We start from the raw sequence: 16,741 nt of genomic DNA, 5'->3' as shown, positions 1-16,741 counted from the left end.
GCCCTCACAGTCCCCTGATCTGAACATCATTTAAAATCTGTTGCTAAACCTGAAAATAGCAGTGCATGCAAGACGACCCAGAAACCTCACAGAACTGGAAGATGAAAATCCCTCCAACAAGAATTGAAATATTCTTGTCTCACTCAAAACTTTTGCATCAGCCCATTTTCCTTTTTGTAATTTTTAAAATGTAAAACATGAAAATATATTTTTTTTTGCCTAAAATACTAAGGAAATTTGTCACCCTTTTAGAGATCATTTCTTCTTCAATTTGCTTAACTGTTCACAATAACAGTAATTTTGACCAAGGGTGCCCAAAGTTTTTATTGCCACTGTACATCCAGGAACCTTATAAATGTGTTCTTTGATTTAAGCTGTTCTCTTTTTTTTTTTCTTCAGACGCCGTTGTTACTTTATACCTCCACATCGAATTCTTACAAAAGCGGATCTCAGAGATCAGCTCACACATTGGTATAATTGAACAACAACTTACCAATACTGTTTCAACAGAAGAATTGAATACCATCAAACCAAAAATGGATAAAATCATCACAGAATTCTGCAACAACTTGCATCTAAAGAAGAGGTCCAAGTTCTTACAAGTTGCAGGTAGGACCTCTGACATAGTTTATAATATCTTGTACTACAGCCTCTCCCCCATCCAGAAATGACTCTACTGCAGAAGGGATTAGCCTTTTGTCCTTCATAGTATCACATCCCTCCCCTCCTCCCTCATCTACAATAATAGTACATTTACTCTTCAGCTCCCCCATGGAGTGCTTACTGGTGCCCAACATCTCTGCTCCATTGCCTCTGCGATGCTGGCAGCAGTGTGATAACGTCAGCAGCGTTGCTTACATCATCACACCGTTGTACATCAGGTCGGGACTGACAAGCGCTGATCTGCCCCTGTCCCGGCACCCAAGTGTTCAAATGTATTTGCATCTAAAAGATGCTAGAGGAAGAATGGAGTGGCATCTTCTGGACAGCTCTGGGGGCCGCACAAAATTCTTCAGCGGGCTGCATGTGACCCGCATGTTTTGCAGACGTGGCCTAAAATAATATTCTGGACTGAGATTTAATCGACCTTGAGAGAGCTCGGACTGATTAAACATATATACCCTGACACCCACAAAAGTCCTACTATCTAAGCCTACAAAACACTTCTAAAAACATGACTTGCTAGCACTTTTGCTGGGAGCTGCAAAACACCTAATCCCCATACACTGGAAACAAGTAACACCCCCTACTCATTCAGGCTGGATAAATAAAGTCCACTTCTTACATCGACTTTCTTGCTGGGATCTTTCTGGCTGATAATCTCACACTTACTCACAGTTCTTTAAAATATGGTCACCTTGGTGTAACAAAGCCCAAACCCCTCCTTTTCAAAATGCACATTCCACTTCACTGCCATCCTAATTTACTTTGCATTCTAATTTTCCCCCTCATCTATCTTTCTCTCGCCACCAGATGGTTCTGACGCGCCCCCAGAGCCGTGGGGTACTCGGCAACCGGGCCTATGGATGCTGGTGGGGGATATCACGGTGGCTGGCCCGGTCCATGGCCCAGGGCGGTCAACAAAAAGGGGAATGTTATTTGCAAGGGGTTTGTAGTTTTAGGAAGTGTTCATGACGCCACCTGTGGAATGCGGCTAAAGGGAGCCGCCGCTGCGGAGCAGTCCTCTGAAGCTGATGTTACTGCAGCAGGGATGGTGTGGCTCTCCACAGGAAGAGCTAGCTCCAGGGCAGTGTAGGTATTGTTTGTTGCGCTGGGCGTTGTAGTGCAGGGGGAAAGATGGCGCAGTTGAATTAATGGATGGAGGCAGTGCGGTGCAGTCATCCGAGTCTTTACTCACAGTTCTCATGTACGTTCCACTGATACACTGCGCGGGTGCCAGCCTCCCACGTCGCGTTGCATTCACCAGACCAGGGGTTCAGCTCTTCCTCAGGTAGGTTAGGAGCACTTGACGGAACCCCGCTTTCTTGTGTTCCTCTCTAGACCGACTTCACGCTAGGTCTTCTCCCTCCTGCCCTGCGCTTCCCCACTCACTGTCCCACTCGGGTGCTCTGAAGTCCCTCCTGTCTAACTGGAGTTCCCAGACCTGCTTGACCCTCACAGAGACTAGAATGAGGCTTTGGCAACTGAACTATAAAAGCCAGAAGCCTCCGGTTTTTCCAGCCGAGACCTGGAGTAACACGGCTGGTCCAGGGGCCGGTCCCCTTCTTGCGGCCTGATCCCTCTGTCTTCTGACAGATTCGGGGCATACGGGTGCCGTCCTGCACTCGCCGTACACCCTGGGATCCCTTCAATAGAACAGAGCCTTCCTCCTTTGCTCCCCTCCTGGGCCTCTAGCACTAGGCCCTACTTGTGGAGCAGAGCTCCTAAAGAGACTCTGCTCCCTGACTGTCTTCACTCTCTCCTCTCACTGACTGATCTGCCACCCTAAGATCGCTTCCCTTTTTATATACCTCCTTCTATGGTGCTCCCCTAATCTACTTCCTCCACCCACACCCACCACTGGTTCCCCCTACCTCTGGGTTTCCCCCACTCCAGCCAGGGACAGGGCTCAGCACTGTGCACATGCATCTTGCCCTTCCAGCCGGCCTGGAGCAGTGTAGTGTTGAATGTGGGTGTTGGGGTTCCGGGCAGTACTCCATCCTTACCTGAGAGAAGGAGACACCACACCTCTGGGTGAGGTGCAGTACCTCTGTGGCGACTGAACCCTCAGGGGCGCCACAGTTCCTTCCTTTGATCTTCTTTTGATCTCCACCCTACCTTTCTCCTTATTAAAAAAAAACTAAGACAGAAACAAAATAAACATATACCCTGCTGTAAGTAAATAAGGAAAAACAGTAATGCATATAAATAACATTGGGTACTTAGTAAACACAGTTTTTGATCAAAAAAAGCGTAGAAGCCATCCCACCGGCATCAAGGTGTACCCAAATTCGGGATGGTCCTAAACTCTAGTATTAAAACCTTACCATGCGTCATATTGACGTCTGTGTGAATAAGGGCTGAGCAGGACCGGGTCCAGAACATGGACACAGAGAAAATGGGAAGCTATTTGAATGTCATGTCCAGCTCAAAGAAAGGGAGGCCACACCCTTACCTGCACTAAATGTAGAAACCTTAGATTAAACAGAAAAAGTAATGAACTGAAGTATAAGTTGGTATGGATGCAAAATAGGAGCATGTTCACATTGGCCAAATTAAACAGACAAACCCTAAGACAGAAACAAAATAAACATATACCTTGCTGTAAGTAAATAAGTAAAAGCAATAGTGCATGTAAATAACATTGGGTACTTAGAAAACATTGTATTCTAGTATTAAAACCATAGACGTGTGTTCAGGAGGCAGGCAGAGGGACGGGAGCTCCCTCTGTTTTCAGGTCGGCGCCCCTGTGACGTCATCGCGGGGGTCCGACCGTTGCCATGGTGACCTGGGGTCATAATGACAACCCCCGGGTCACCAAGCTACGGAACGCTCCTGAGACCAATACACAGCATGGTCTCAGGAGCTTTCAATATAGGTATAATGTATTGCATTACACCGGGGTTTCCGTGTAAATCTCGGAAATAAGTGATTCAGATGGAAACCCCTGACGGAAGATTCCCTGTAATGAGGCAGATGGAAGCACTGTGGACGCCGTCTGACCTATGATTCGGCAGAGTCCATATTTTCAGGAGTGGATAAAAGCGTGGTCAGCCACAGTTTTGTGCACCTCTTAACTCTAGAACGCATGACCATAAAAATCTACTTTTTCACATACCTGGGGCCTTTTAGGCCCGTGTGCAAATAACATGGAATAACTCAAACAAAAATGACAAACAACTATATACCTGAGGAATACCTAGAGTTTCAAAATTCTAACTAAAGTAATCTTGCAGAAAATAGAAAACAATTAACAGGGCGGGCCTGCGAGGCCCCAGGTATGCGTTCTAGGGTTAAAAGAAAGATAGCGCTGAACAGAAGGCCAGACGGAGTCCAGAGTAACTCTGCTGCCTCATTATAGTGAATGGATCCCTCAGGGGTTTCATCTGAATCACGTCATTCGGAGATAGATGGAAACCCCAAAGTGCTCAGCGTAGAGCGCTGGATAAATGTGATCTAAAATGTTATGTAAAATGTTCCCAATAAAAGCTTCACATAAAAGCCCCCACTCAGGTCTGTCATGTGTTAATGGAAATATAGGGGGCTTCCACTTTACTTGTAGTACAAAGCCTCTGGAAAACCTAAATGGCTCCTCACCCCCCAAAAGAAATTCAGAAAATTCTCCGCTCCCAAATCCAATCCTCCCTCCCTTTGGAGCACCTCAGTGTGTCTAAACCACATTTAGTGCCCACATGTTTGGCAGGGGTATAATTTCCAAAATGGGGTCACTTGAGGGGGGATTGGGTCTTCTAGCATTTAGGGGCTCAGTATATCAAGTCCGCAAACTATTCTAGGAAAATCTGCGCTCCAGGAGGCAAATAGCGAGTGTCGAAGTATGGCTAAGCAGTACTGTACAGCCACATATGAGGTATTGCCACATTCAGCAGAAATTCTGGGACAAATTTTGGTGCCATTTTTATCCATTATCCCAGTGTGAAAATGTAAAATCTGGGGCTAAAACAAAATTTTTGCTGTAAAAATGTAATTATTTTTTCCTCACTGCCCAATGGAATAAAATTCTGTGATACGCCCTTGGTGTCAGTATGATCACTGCACCCCTAGATGAGTTCATTGAGAGGTGTAGTTTGTAAAATGGGGTCATTTATGGGGGAATATGCTGTTCTGGCACCTCAGGGGATCTCCTAGTGGGTCATGGCACCCTCAAACCATAAGGCTATGTGCCCACGATGCAGAAATGAAGCAGAACATTTCTGCAGCGTTTCTGCATCTCCCTTGCCAGAAAAAATGCATGCGGATTGTTCATGCGTTTTTCCTGCAGAATACATGCGGATCCACTTGCGGATTCACATGCGTTAACGCATGCGTTTCCGCATGCGGACTAACAAACACTTTCCAGGCGATTAGCATCACTTGGAAAGTGCTTGACAACTAGGTCACACTATATAAATCCATGCAAACGGCATGGATTTATATAGTGTGATCGTAAAAATAAAAAAATAAAGCTATACTCACCCCCGATGCCGCCGCGTGTACTGTCGCGCTCGTCCTGGCTTCTTCCTGGTTGCCGGGCTATCGCGAGACAGCCTGCGGTCACATGACCACGACGTCATCTCAGGTCCTGGAAGATAAGCGCTGCAGGAGCCGCCGGACAGGTGAATATAAACTTTATTTATTATTTTATTCTTTTTTTTGCATGTACAATGGTACCCAGGTCTGGATGAGAGTCTTCTCTCCTCCAGAACTGGGTACCATACACACATTGAAACGCATATAATCCGCGTGTACAAATGTACAGACACGGATTATATGCGTCTCAATGCAAGTCAATGGCGGCGCTTCCGCAAAATTAATGAACATGCTGCGGATTTATGAGCGCTGCAGAAACGCTGGGAAAAATCCACAGCATGTGGATTGACATTGCGGAATGCCATTGGGGACCATGGGGTGCGGATTACCAAGCGTTTTTGATGCATTTCCGCTGTGGAAATTCCGCAGCGGAAACGCAAGAAAAACGCATCGTGGGCACGCAGCCTCACAGTAAAATCTGTACTATACTATGGTGCTCCTTCCTTTCTGACCTTTGCACTGTGCCTCAAAAGTAGTTGCCAATTACATGTAGGGTATTTTCGTACTCAGGAGAAATTGCACAACAAAATGAGAGGTCAATTTTCTCCTGTTACCCTTGTGAAAATAAAAAATTTGGGGCTAAAAGAAATTTTTTGTGATTATTTTCACGTTATAAACTTCTGTGAAGCACCTGGGGGTTCAAAGTGCTCACCACACATCTAGATAAGTTCATTGAGGGGTCTTGTTTCCAAAATGGGGTCACTTGTGGGGGGTTTCTGCTGTTTAGACACATCAGGGGCTCCCCAAACGCAACATGGGGTCCGCTAATTATTCCAGCAAATTTTGAAAAAAAAAGTCAAATGGCGCTCCTTCCCTTCTGAACCCTGTCATCTGCCCAAACAGTGGTTTTCCGTCACATATAGGGTATCGGCGTGCCCAGGAGAAATTTCACAACAACTTTTGGGGTCCATTTTCTCCTGTTACCCTTGTGAAAATAAAAAAAAATTGGTCTAAATTAACTTTTTTGTTAAAAAAAGTTAAATGTTAATTTTTTTCTTCCTCATTGCTTCAGTTCCTGTGAAGCATCTGAAGGGTTAATAAACTTCTTGAATGTGGTTTTGAGCTCCTTGAGGGGTGAAGTCTTTGGAATGGTGTCACTTTTGGGGGTATTTTCTGTCATATAGACACCTCAAAGTCACTTCAAATGTGATGTGGTCCCTAAAAAAAAGGTTTTGTAAATTTTGTTGGTAAAATGAGAAATCGCTGGTCAACTTTTAACCCTTATAACTTCCTAACAAAAAAAAATTTTGCTTCCAAAATTGTGCTGATGTAAAGTAAACATGTGGGAAATGTTATTTATCAACTATTTTGTGTGACATATGTTGCGCCCCATGGGCTGGTTGCCACACTAGTGTTGCCTCCTTCACCTGAGGTGATATTACGCTTGGAAGCAGGAGGAGCTCCCCACATCAGGTAAACCCCACATGCACACACAGGTTCTGATCCCTGACCTGAAGGGGGAGCTCTACACCCTATTGTGGGGAGTTGCCTTTTCCGGCTGGGGGGATGAGTTAGTCAATGAGTGTGAGAGGGAAGGGAGAAGGGGAGAAAGCAGCAGAGAGAGAAGAAGAAAGTTCTGGGGAGCAGAGCAAGTGAAGAGCTCACCCCAGGCAGCAGAGTAAAGGATGCTAGAGTCCTGGGTTGTACGGGCATTGCATGTCCCGGCAACCGAATCTGGGGGACAGGAGACTGCAAGTTTTCTGGCCACAAGCAGAGACCTGGCACCACAGCGGCATAACTAGAGCCCGGAGCTGCACCCAAGTACCCATTATAGGTTCGCACCGCCTGCTAGTACGGAGCTTAGGGCAGGAGTGAAGAAAAGGGACCACCTGATAGCTCACAGGTAGAGGGGCCCGCAACAGAAAAGTTCAGTATGCAGGCCTCCAAACCCACCTGAGGGGGTGGACTCCGATTGCTTCCAGGCTGACCGGACCCTCCTGGATCTAGTGACCAGTGCCCCAGACTCCACAGCTTTCTCTGCAGTAAAGGTTACCGGACTGCATTCCTGGTGTCTGTCTTCTTCTTCTGCGCAGCTGTGCTACCACCGCGACTATCATCACTGCTGTCATCATAAGCTTTCTCAATCCCTGGGGGCCCGCTTCACCCATGGGAAGTGTTTCATCCCAGCTGCTATACCATCTATCCTCAAGGGTCCAAACAGCAGCGCTGGTCATCCCTGACCAGGCACCACAAGTGGCGTCAGAAAGACTACGAATCCCCTGTAAATACTCCCTTCATCTGCTCGGCCAGGGCCACGGAGCTGGGCCACTGCCACCATGACCTGCCTGGAAGACTGCCAGCCCGGCTACCGAGTACCCTAGGCCCTTACGGCCACTGCACATATCTCTCTGATTTCAGGGCATAACAATTCAAAGTTTGAAAATTGCAAAATTTTCGCCAAATTTCTGTTTATTTTACAAATAAACGCAAGTGATATTAAATAAATTTTACCACTATCATGAAGCACAATATTGTGGTGCCCCTGTGGGTTCAGTCACCACAGAGGTACTGGATCTCACCCAGAGGTGTGGTACCCCACTCTCAGGCAAGGAAGGAGTACTGCCCTAGACCCACCCACCTGCATCCAACACTACACCATTCCAGACCAGCAGGAGAGGCAAGATGCACGAATCCACTGCTGAGCCCTGTCCCTGGTTGGAAAGGGGGGAACCAAGAGAGGGGGAACCATGTAGTGGGATGTGGGTGGAGGAAGTGTCGTGCCCCCGTGGGCCTTACTGTTTGGGGACAGTCTATATATATATCACAGTAGCTGGCCCAGGGCGGACAGTGCACAAAAGGGGTAGCGATTACTAATAAAAGTTCAGAGAAATTCGTGACACCACCTGTGGTGTCTGGTGAAGGTCACCAGCACTGCAGCAGTCCTCTGAGGCAGGTGTCAAGACAGCTTAAGATGGTACAGCTCCCCACAGGTGGAGCGGGCCTCAGGGCAGTGTAGATAGATAGATGGTGGGTGCGCTGGGCGTTGTGGTGCAGGTAGAGAACGATGGCGCAGCAGGAGTAACGGACGGAGACAGGGGGTTTTGCTTCGTGACCTTTACTGGTACAGCTGTTAATTACGGTCCAGGGTACTCTAGGTGAAGGGCGCACTTTTGGACTTCTCCCCAGGGAGCGGGTATAAGGCCTCCTGATCCATGTCTGCCTCTGTGTAAGCTCCTGGCCAGCCTGCAACTGGGCCTAGCTTATGTGTCTTGCTTTTTCTCTACCTGTTGCTCTGAAGTAGGACCTCTGGTTGGTGACCACTTTCCCTGGACGTCGGGGCCTTCGTGGTACCTGGTCCTGTACGTGTCTAGCTTCAGGTTTGCCAGGGACTTGTAGTCCTCCTGGAATTCCGGTTAACCCTACTGGGTGTAAAGGGTCCCTGTAGGCTCGGACCCGGTGTCCGGTAAATATACTGGGGTGAGCCTGGTATGCTCCTCTGCCCCCTTAGTTCCACTCTTTTCCTTCCTCTCGCCTTCGGCCACGCTCGGGGCCCTCACTAGGCTTCAGTACTGCTGGAGGCCTAGCTTGCCTCACACAGCAGCCGGCGTGCTGCTCTCTGAACACTAACTGTAGACTAAACCCTATCTAAGACTGAGCTGCCTGGCTCCACCTTCCCTTTTTATATCCCTATCAGGGCTCCCTCTGCTGGTATGAGGTGGAAGGTGGAGGTGTTTGCATGTAGTGAGGGCCTCTTGTGGAGAAATCCATTCATGCACCCTTCCGGGTTCTGTGGCAGCATGCACAGCAGGGCGCCACAGAAGTAGATCAGGGGAGCACCTTCAGTAAGAGTATAAGAAGAAAGGAAACCATCTTGAAAGAGCCAGTCCTGCTCAGGAGAGCAGTGTAGGAGGTCCAGGCTCCTGGCTCCAGTGCTTGGAGCAGGAGTTGAGAGGAGAGAGGAGAGCGGGCCTAGTCTAAGAGGCCACAGAAAAAGAGAGAGAGGATGGGAGCAGAGGGAAGGCTCCAGAGACAGAGGGGATCCCAGGGGCACGGGGAGTGCAGGAAGCCACCCGTTCGCCCTAATCTACACGGACATAGAGGGATCAGGCCGCAGAGGGGACCGGCCCCTAAACTAGTGGAGAATAATCAGGCTCAGCTAGATAACCGGAGGCTACTGTACTTGCAAGGTGCAGCTGCCAAGCACCACAATTACATCGCCGAAAAGGTGGCCACAGCGGGTCCAGGGGACTGCACGTCGCCCGACAAAATCCGAGGCTACCGGCTTGGGACACTAATTGAGAGGCGCAGGGCAGGAGGGTGAGTGCCAGAGCAGGGGAGATGACCGAGAAAGGAACATAGATCAGGGTCCCGTTTAAGTACTCCTGAGAGACTTGAGAGTTTGCTGAATCCCTTCCCTGGTGAACACAGGACAACGTGGGAGGTTACACACTGGCCTTGGTAACCTGGAGTCTTGAACAACTGTAAGTAAACCTGAAGACTGAACCCCACTGTGTCCTGGAATTATTGCTGCGCCATCACCAGCCTTGTACTACACAGCACCAGCAACATCTACCTCATAACATCATCTTACACTGCCCTGGAGCTAAGCTCTGCCTATGGAGAGCTGAACCAACTCTGCTGCGTCAATATCAGTGCCAGAGGATCTGCACCGCAGTGGCGGCCCCATATAGCCGCATACCACAAGTGGCGTCACGAACATTATTATCCTAAAAACTTTATTCCCCTTTTACTTTTCCCCTTTTATTGACCGCCCTGGGTCACGGACCGGGTCACTGCCACTGTGACGTCCCCCAGCATCGACCAGCCCGGCTACCAAGTACCCCACGGCCCAGGGGGCGCGTCAATATGTCTTGAAAAAACAGTCTCAGAATCAGGTGGATCCGTTGAAGCGTTCCAGAGGTATTACCTCATAAAGTGACACTGGTCAGAATTGAAAAAATTGGCCCGGTCATTAACCTACAAAGTGGCTCGGTCCTTAAGGGGTTAATCAAAAACGGTGTTTACTATGTACCCAAGGTTATTTATATGCATTATTGCTTTTACTTATTTACTTACAGCATGGTATATGTTTATTTTGCTTCTGTCTTAGGTTTTGTCTGTTTAAAGGGGTTGACCACTACTATTGAAAATAGCCCAATGTATTTTTATGATGAATAGAAGCTTCATTGTAATTACCTTCCTCTGCTGTTGCTGTCTGTGAGAGGCGCTATCGCTGACCGCTCACCAGGCATCACGTGACCCCCGGCTGCAGCCGGCTCTGACATCGGCTGATGTCACGTCATGGTTTCGGATGCAGCCGGGGGTGTCCTCTTCTGGGTTCCACGGTGGATGCTGGGTTGTGGGCGGAGTTACTCCCCACGTCACACCCAGCATCCACTGTGCGCTCTCCCTCTCCTCATTCACTGGGAAAGCGCGCGGTGGATGCCGGGTGTGCCCCGGGGGGTAACCCCACCCACAACCCAGTAGCCACCGCGGGGACCCCAGCGCTGAGTCACGCCTCACTTGACGTGACGTCAGCGGGGGGTCACATGCAGCCTGTGAGCAGCCAGCGATAGCGCCACTCACAGGCAGAAACAGCAGAGGAAGGTATTTACAAAGAAGCTTCTTTTCATCATAAAAATACATTGGGCTATTTTCAATAGTAGTGGACAACCCCTTTAATGGCCAGTGTGAACATGATCCTATTTTGCATGCATACCAACTTATACTCCAGTTATTTTTTTTCTGATCCTCCTTATTAGTCTCATTCAGTTCCAACCTCTTTCACACCATTTTGGACATTCCAGACTGTATTCTCTGAAATATCCTATAAATTCTCAAAGGTACTCTGTTGGTAACATTATTCTTGTTAGTCTTCTGACCTTGTCTATATGGCATTTATCTACAGCTTTCTTTCACAACTTGGTTACTGTTTTGCATGTTGTGTAATCTTCAATAAATAAAGAATTAAAATAAAAAATAACTGAAGGGCCTGAGTAATGATGATTTCATCCCTGTTAAAATCAAAAGTACTCATATACACTTGCTTTAAAATGTTAAGGAACCTTTATTCCAGTAATCATGAGTTTCTACAATAATCCTGGAAATTCAAGCAATATTTTGTTATGAAGTGAGTATGCTAATTTTATTTAGGAATTTACTTTGACTCAACATAGATAGGTCTTCATGGGGTCTTCTTTCCATGCAGGAAGTGTGGACAATTTCTGACTGGTTGTTTCATTAATGGGCCATCCCCAGGTCTTGAAGAATGGGGACAAGTTTTTATTGATTACTTGAGAGAACTTTTCTGCCCAGAGATTCATCTTGTCTGTCTTCTCAGAGCCAACACTGGACATGGTCTGATAGTCAAAGAAAAGTCGCTTGAAGGGATCCCAACCAAATCCCTCTTGTAGCTAAGAAATAGAAAACACAAATTATTCCAAATAAAGTAAAAGATTGCAAAGAATGAAATATACACAACTGAATTGATAATTGGTTTATTAAAGAATACACTGAAGATTCCCCACTCCAAGGAAGGACCACAGCTTCTATTGTGCTACTTACTGGTCTTAGTGTAGTTTTTATAAAATCTTTGTTTTATTAGCAAGGATCACAGGTATCCAACTGAAAAATCAATGTGGCACTTTCCCAAAAAATCTTTCAGGTGTTTTCATCATATATATATGAAAATATTTTTTTATTCTAGGCAATCAATAAAGAACAACGCATTTCAGCTAATTTTTCACAATAGCCTTCTTCAGTTATATAAAAAATAAAATCAAGAGCACAAAAAAACATGGTCAACACACAACAACAGTTCTTCCATTATAAAGGCAATCAAGTTTAGTAGGAGTGGTTGTTCACAGAAAGAGAATTGCTATAACCACACCCATCCAAAAGTTGTTTTTTTTCCTATTTTGTTTAAAAACTTGCATATAAATAAGATTAAAATATCTAAAATTCACTGCATTGTTTCACTATATTAATATCAGATAAAATCATGAGTACTAAAAACTTATATTTTCTCCACCACATCATTCAACCCATCTGGGTAAAGGCATTGCAGGCAGTAAATCCAATAGGATTCTTTTCTGTTGAAGAAGGCTATTGTGAAAAATTAGCCGAAACGTGTTGTGCTTCATTGATTGCCTAGAATAACAATTATTTTTATATATATGATGAAAACATCTGAAAGATTTTTTTGGGAAGCGCCACATTGATTTTTCAGTTGGATACCTGTGATCCTTGATGTTGCCTTAGGAGAGCTGTTCAAATCTCTCCTAATTATCCACTGTGTGCTGCATACCCGTGAAATATAAAAATCTATTACTGGAGCCCCCAAATTTTCCTATGACATAAGATTTCAATTGAAGCCTCATTATACTGAATACCAGGTGAGCAAAACACTTGGTGAATTGATTCTGTTATCCTTAACAGCTACTCTTAGATCGGCGTCGCTGGTCTCCTTTTTCTCCTTACAGAGAAACCTTCCTACTTTGTTTTATTAGCGGGAGATTATCACTTGAAGACTACTTGGCCTGCTGCCAGGTTGTCCAGCTATGCCCGTGTGTCACCCCAGGCCTGGATGCCACAAATATTAAAGGCTGTGTCTGAGAGCAGGAGGGAGGTTCCCTGGTCAGGGACAATTAGCATACAGCACCTCCTGTCCCAGGCCAGCAGGGGGAGCTGGCTGCCCCTATAAAAGCTGGTACTGGGGGCAGGGTTAGGGAGAACTGGACGACCTAGCTCAGGACTGAGACTAGTCCCAGAGAGGAGGGACAGTTCAGCTGTAGCCGAGGAGTCCGTGAGGCAGAGGAGAAGCTGCGAGCCAGGGACAGAGGACGACGAGAGCCGGTCCTGGCTGAGAGAACTACACTAACGGACATTGGGGTCCGAGGCTGTCAGGGTTGCAAGCCCAGCAGCAGAGAACCAACCCGTGAGGGATTTCAGGTCCCTTGGCCTAAGAAGCCTGGAGGCTCCGCCACACAGAGGGACCAGTACAGCACGGAGAAGCAAAAGGTACTTAAGGCCCGAGTCGCAAGCCATACAGGCGAAGTACACGGCCAGCTCAGGGATGTGGGCTATTGCACCACGAAAAGGAGGATAGTCAGCAAGGGCAGAGAGAGAACGGTAGGCCTTCACACTCACCCTGACCAGTGGGGCTCGCCCGAATGCTCTCAGACACCCAGGCCCATTCCTACCCGGTACTCCTGTTGGGTCAGTAGTAATACCTACAATAAAGACCCTGGACTGTTTGAAGCGGACTCTGAACTCTTACTATTGCAGCCTGCACTATCACCCCCAGCATTCACCTACACTGCCCTGAGGCTACACTCTTCCCATGGGGAGTTATCCTACCCCTGTGCTGCACACCAACATCAGCCTCAGCGGTCTGCCTAGCAGCGGCGGTCATCCCGGACTGCAATCCACGGGTGGCGTAGTCGGACATTCATAACTCTACAAATAGACTGCCACAGCATTTGGTCTGACCACCCTGAGCCACAGAATCGGGTTGCCACTACTACCCCCATCATCGCACTGAAGCCCGGTTCCGGGTGCCCCACGGCCCAGGGGGCGAGTCACCCCCACCACTGATAGGTAGCTTTCTACTTAAGCACAGTGTACACAGAAAGCTGCCAATCAGTGGTGGTGGTGGGGTTATACAGAGCTCAACATTCAAAGAATTGGTAAATTTGCAGCAGATAAAACAGTTTTTAATCAAAACTGCAGCAACCAGTAAAGTAAGTGATGGATTTCTGGAATCAGGGTCTCTGCTCCTACATCATGCTGCTCTCAGATGGGGTAGCAATACCTGTTGACCGATTTAAGGAGGACCTGTTCAAGCTGGAGAAAAATAAGGCCATGTTCACAGGTTCAATATTTGGTCATTATTTTACATCAGTATTTGTAAACCAAAACCAGGAGTGGGTGATAAATACAGAAGTGGTGACGTGTTTCTATTACTTTTCCTCTGATTGTTCTCCTGGTTTTGGCTTGCAAATACTGATGTAAAATAATGACCAAATACTGAAGAAGTTTAGGCTCCTGTTCTCAAGCATCATCAAAAGCACAACTTATTGGTTTTCCATGAGACATATTAAATACAATGTTACTGTATTAAGTATGTCATGACCAAGAGGTAACATATTAAGAAATAGGGTGAAATAAAGATTCTTTGTTTTATTGTTGGTAAATTGCTTTTAACCTTTGCATCCAATTGTTTTTGTCCCATTGTAGCCATAATAAAAAATAAAAAATAATTACAACTTTGCAATAGCCTTGATTAAAAAATTGCAGACCAATATGTCTCTATGTTAACAGACATTAAACTCTGTAGTCTCATCCTACATTTTCAAGTTGGACTATTTGACATATCTTATGATTGGGAAAGGAAAAACATTTTATTAAGATATTATCCACATACAGTGTAGTAGGTTTTGTGTCCTACCTGCAGATAAGTCTCCAGTGCGGTCCACACATTCCAGTCTGCCAAGTTTGCCCCATTCTTCATATACTCTCTAATACGGGCTTCTCTTTTTTCTGGTTCCAGATCAGGATGAGCCTTATCCCTTGGGATTCCCAGCACATTTTCATGTAAATATACCGACCACAGGTTGCATGTTGCTTCTGTAGTGTTAGGAGGGAATTCCCAAGCACGCTGTTGCTGATTGTGCCCTAGTTCGTGTATGGGCCCCCATAGTCCATTCTTCATATGCTGAAGATCTGTTATAGGAGTTGCTGATGGTATATGGCACATGACTGGGTACCCAGCGTGCATCCATCCTATAATAAAATAATGTAATAACAGAAAGAAAACTGATTTAAATGGAAGTAGCAATAAACTGTGGCTGGATTGCCAACATCCATAAATTTACAGACAGTACTTCAGCAGTCCATGGTGTCTGTCAGAAAAAAAAATCCCCATCCACGATTTTTTCTCCCCCTCAAGCTTGTACCGCACATGAATTGACATATGCAGTACAAACACAGAAACACAGCCTCAGTAAGACATGGGAACCAATTCGCCTAGGAAAGGAAGGAGTATATTATGAGGAGGAGGTGGAAGGAGCAGTGATTGTCAACCAATCACCACATCTACACTCGGCACTACCACACTATCTTCCTAGTCCTCATTCCTCCAGGCTCCAGCCCAGCGCCATTCCTTATACTACTGCCACACCCAGAGCTGTCGTCAATATTCTTATGTCACATCATGCCTTATACTGCATTCACATACAAAGCTGCTGCAACAATATCTATATACAACTTCATAGAATACCTCACAGTGAATGTGTAGCACCCTGAGGATTCGGCTGCTACAGGGGTATTGCACCTCAACCCAGAGGTGTGATATTCCACTCCCGGGTAAGGAAGGAGTGTGGAACTGAGCTCGGTAGGCTGCATGCACTACATACATCCCATTTCCGAGGAACAGGCCGACGGTACTCCCACTTAGAAATGTGCAGGTACGACCGAGTCTGTTCCTGGCTGGAGTGGGAGGGGGGTGGTACATCCCAAGTAGTGTAGGGGCAGATAGGGGGAGCAGCCTGGGTAAAGATAGGAGCTCATTGGGTGCTGGTCACCTGAGCTCACACATAGAGGGTGTATATAAGGTGGGCACCAACTAAGAACAGGGTCAGATGCAGAGAACAAGTCAGCAAGCAGAGGAGAAGAGAGACCCAGAGTGAGAGAGGAGAAGAGAGACCCAGAGGGGGAAACAGAAAAGAGGACTCCAAGAACCCAACTTAAATCCCCGGGTGAAGAGTCGGCACAGGGTACCGGATCCCAAACTGGCGGGGGCAGAAAACACACCCTAGCCAGAGACCGGAGGCCGTGGGCAGCATCTGCCACGGCCACCCATCACATCCATCCCGAAGGCACACCACATGAAGGGTCAGGGAACCCAAGGCCAAGGGTGTCCCAACAGAAGGCCCGAGGGAGCTGGACCTAGGTGGATCACTGGTGGGGACGGCCAGAGAACGGGACAGAAGGAGAGCTCAGGGCCACGCTCCGGACTTGTTTGGGGGTTGGCTGGATCCAGGACCTGGTGGACGCAGCACGGCTCGGGTGGTCACTCGAAGCTGGAGTGACCAGTACAACATCTGCAGTAAGTAAACACCCTTAACTGCACAACCCGACTCTGTCTTCATTGCCGTCTGCACCGCACCACCACAACCCCCATCCTCTGCACCTGTCCCCCCTGAGGCTATACCCCTCCCGTTGGGGGTTATCTCACCAAGCTGCGCACCCACCATCAGCCTCAGCGGACCCTGCTGCAGCGGCGGCCACAGTGACCGCATCACAACGGGTGGCGTAGTCGACACAAAAGAACTCTTAATAACATCTGTAGGACTGCCACATAACACTGAGTTTGACGCCCTGGGCACGGGCCGGGTCACAGCCGCTCGGAGACTACAACCCCCCATCTGATCCGGTGCCGGGTATTCCCCTCAAAAAGGAATATGTCCCAGGGGGCGCGTCAACTTTGGCGTAGTCGGCAGGATTACGTGACCGCAACACCCGGGTACTGCGTGCCTGAAGAAAAGTGCAAGTT

General features: G+C 47.3%; 1 pseudogene; it reads right to left on the bottom strand.

The window, feature by feature from the left end:
• Positions 1-11,354: 11,354 nt before the first annotated feature.
• LOC141167266 (TRPM8 channel-associated factor homolog) overlaps positions 11,355-16,741 on the bottom strand; it is a 28,370-nt pseudogene continuing 22,983 nt past the window's right edge.

Source organism: Phyllobates terribilis, unplaced genomic scaffold, assembly GCF_046119375.1.
Source record: "Phyllobates terribilis strain yellow unplaced genomic scaffold, ASM4611937v1 Scaffold_11__3_contigs__length_659146591, whole genome shotgun sequence".
In the NCBI taxonomy this organism is placed as follows: Eukaryota; Metazoa; Chordata; class Amphibia; order Anura; family Dendrobatidae; genus Phyllobates; species Phyllobates terribilis.
The sequence above is the reverse complement of the archived record's forward strand: the minus strand, read 5'-3'. Positions and strand labels throughout refer to the sequence as shown.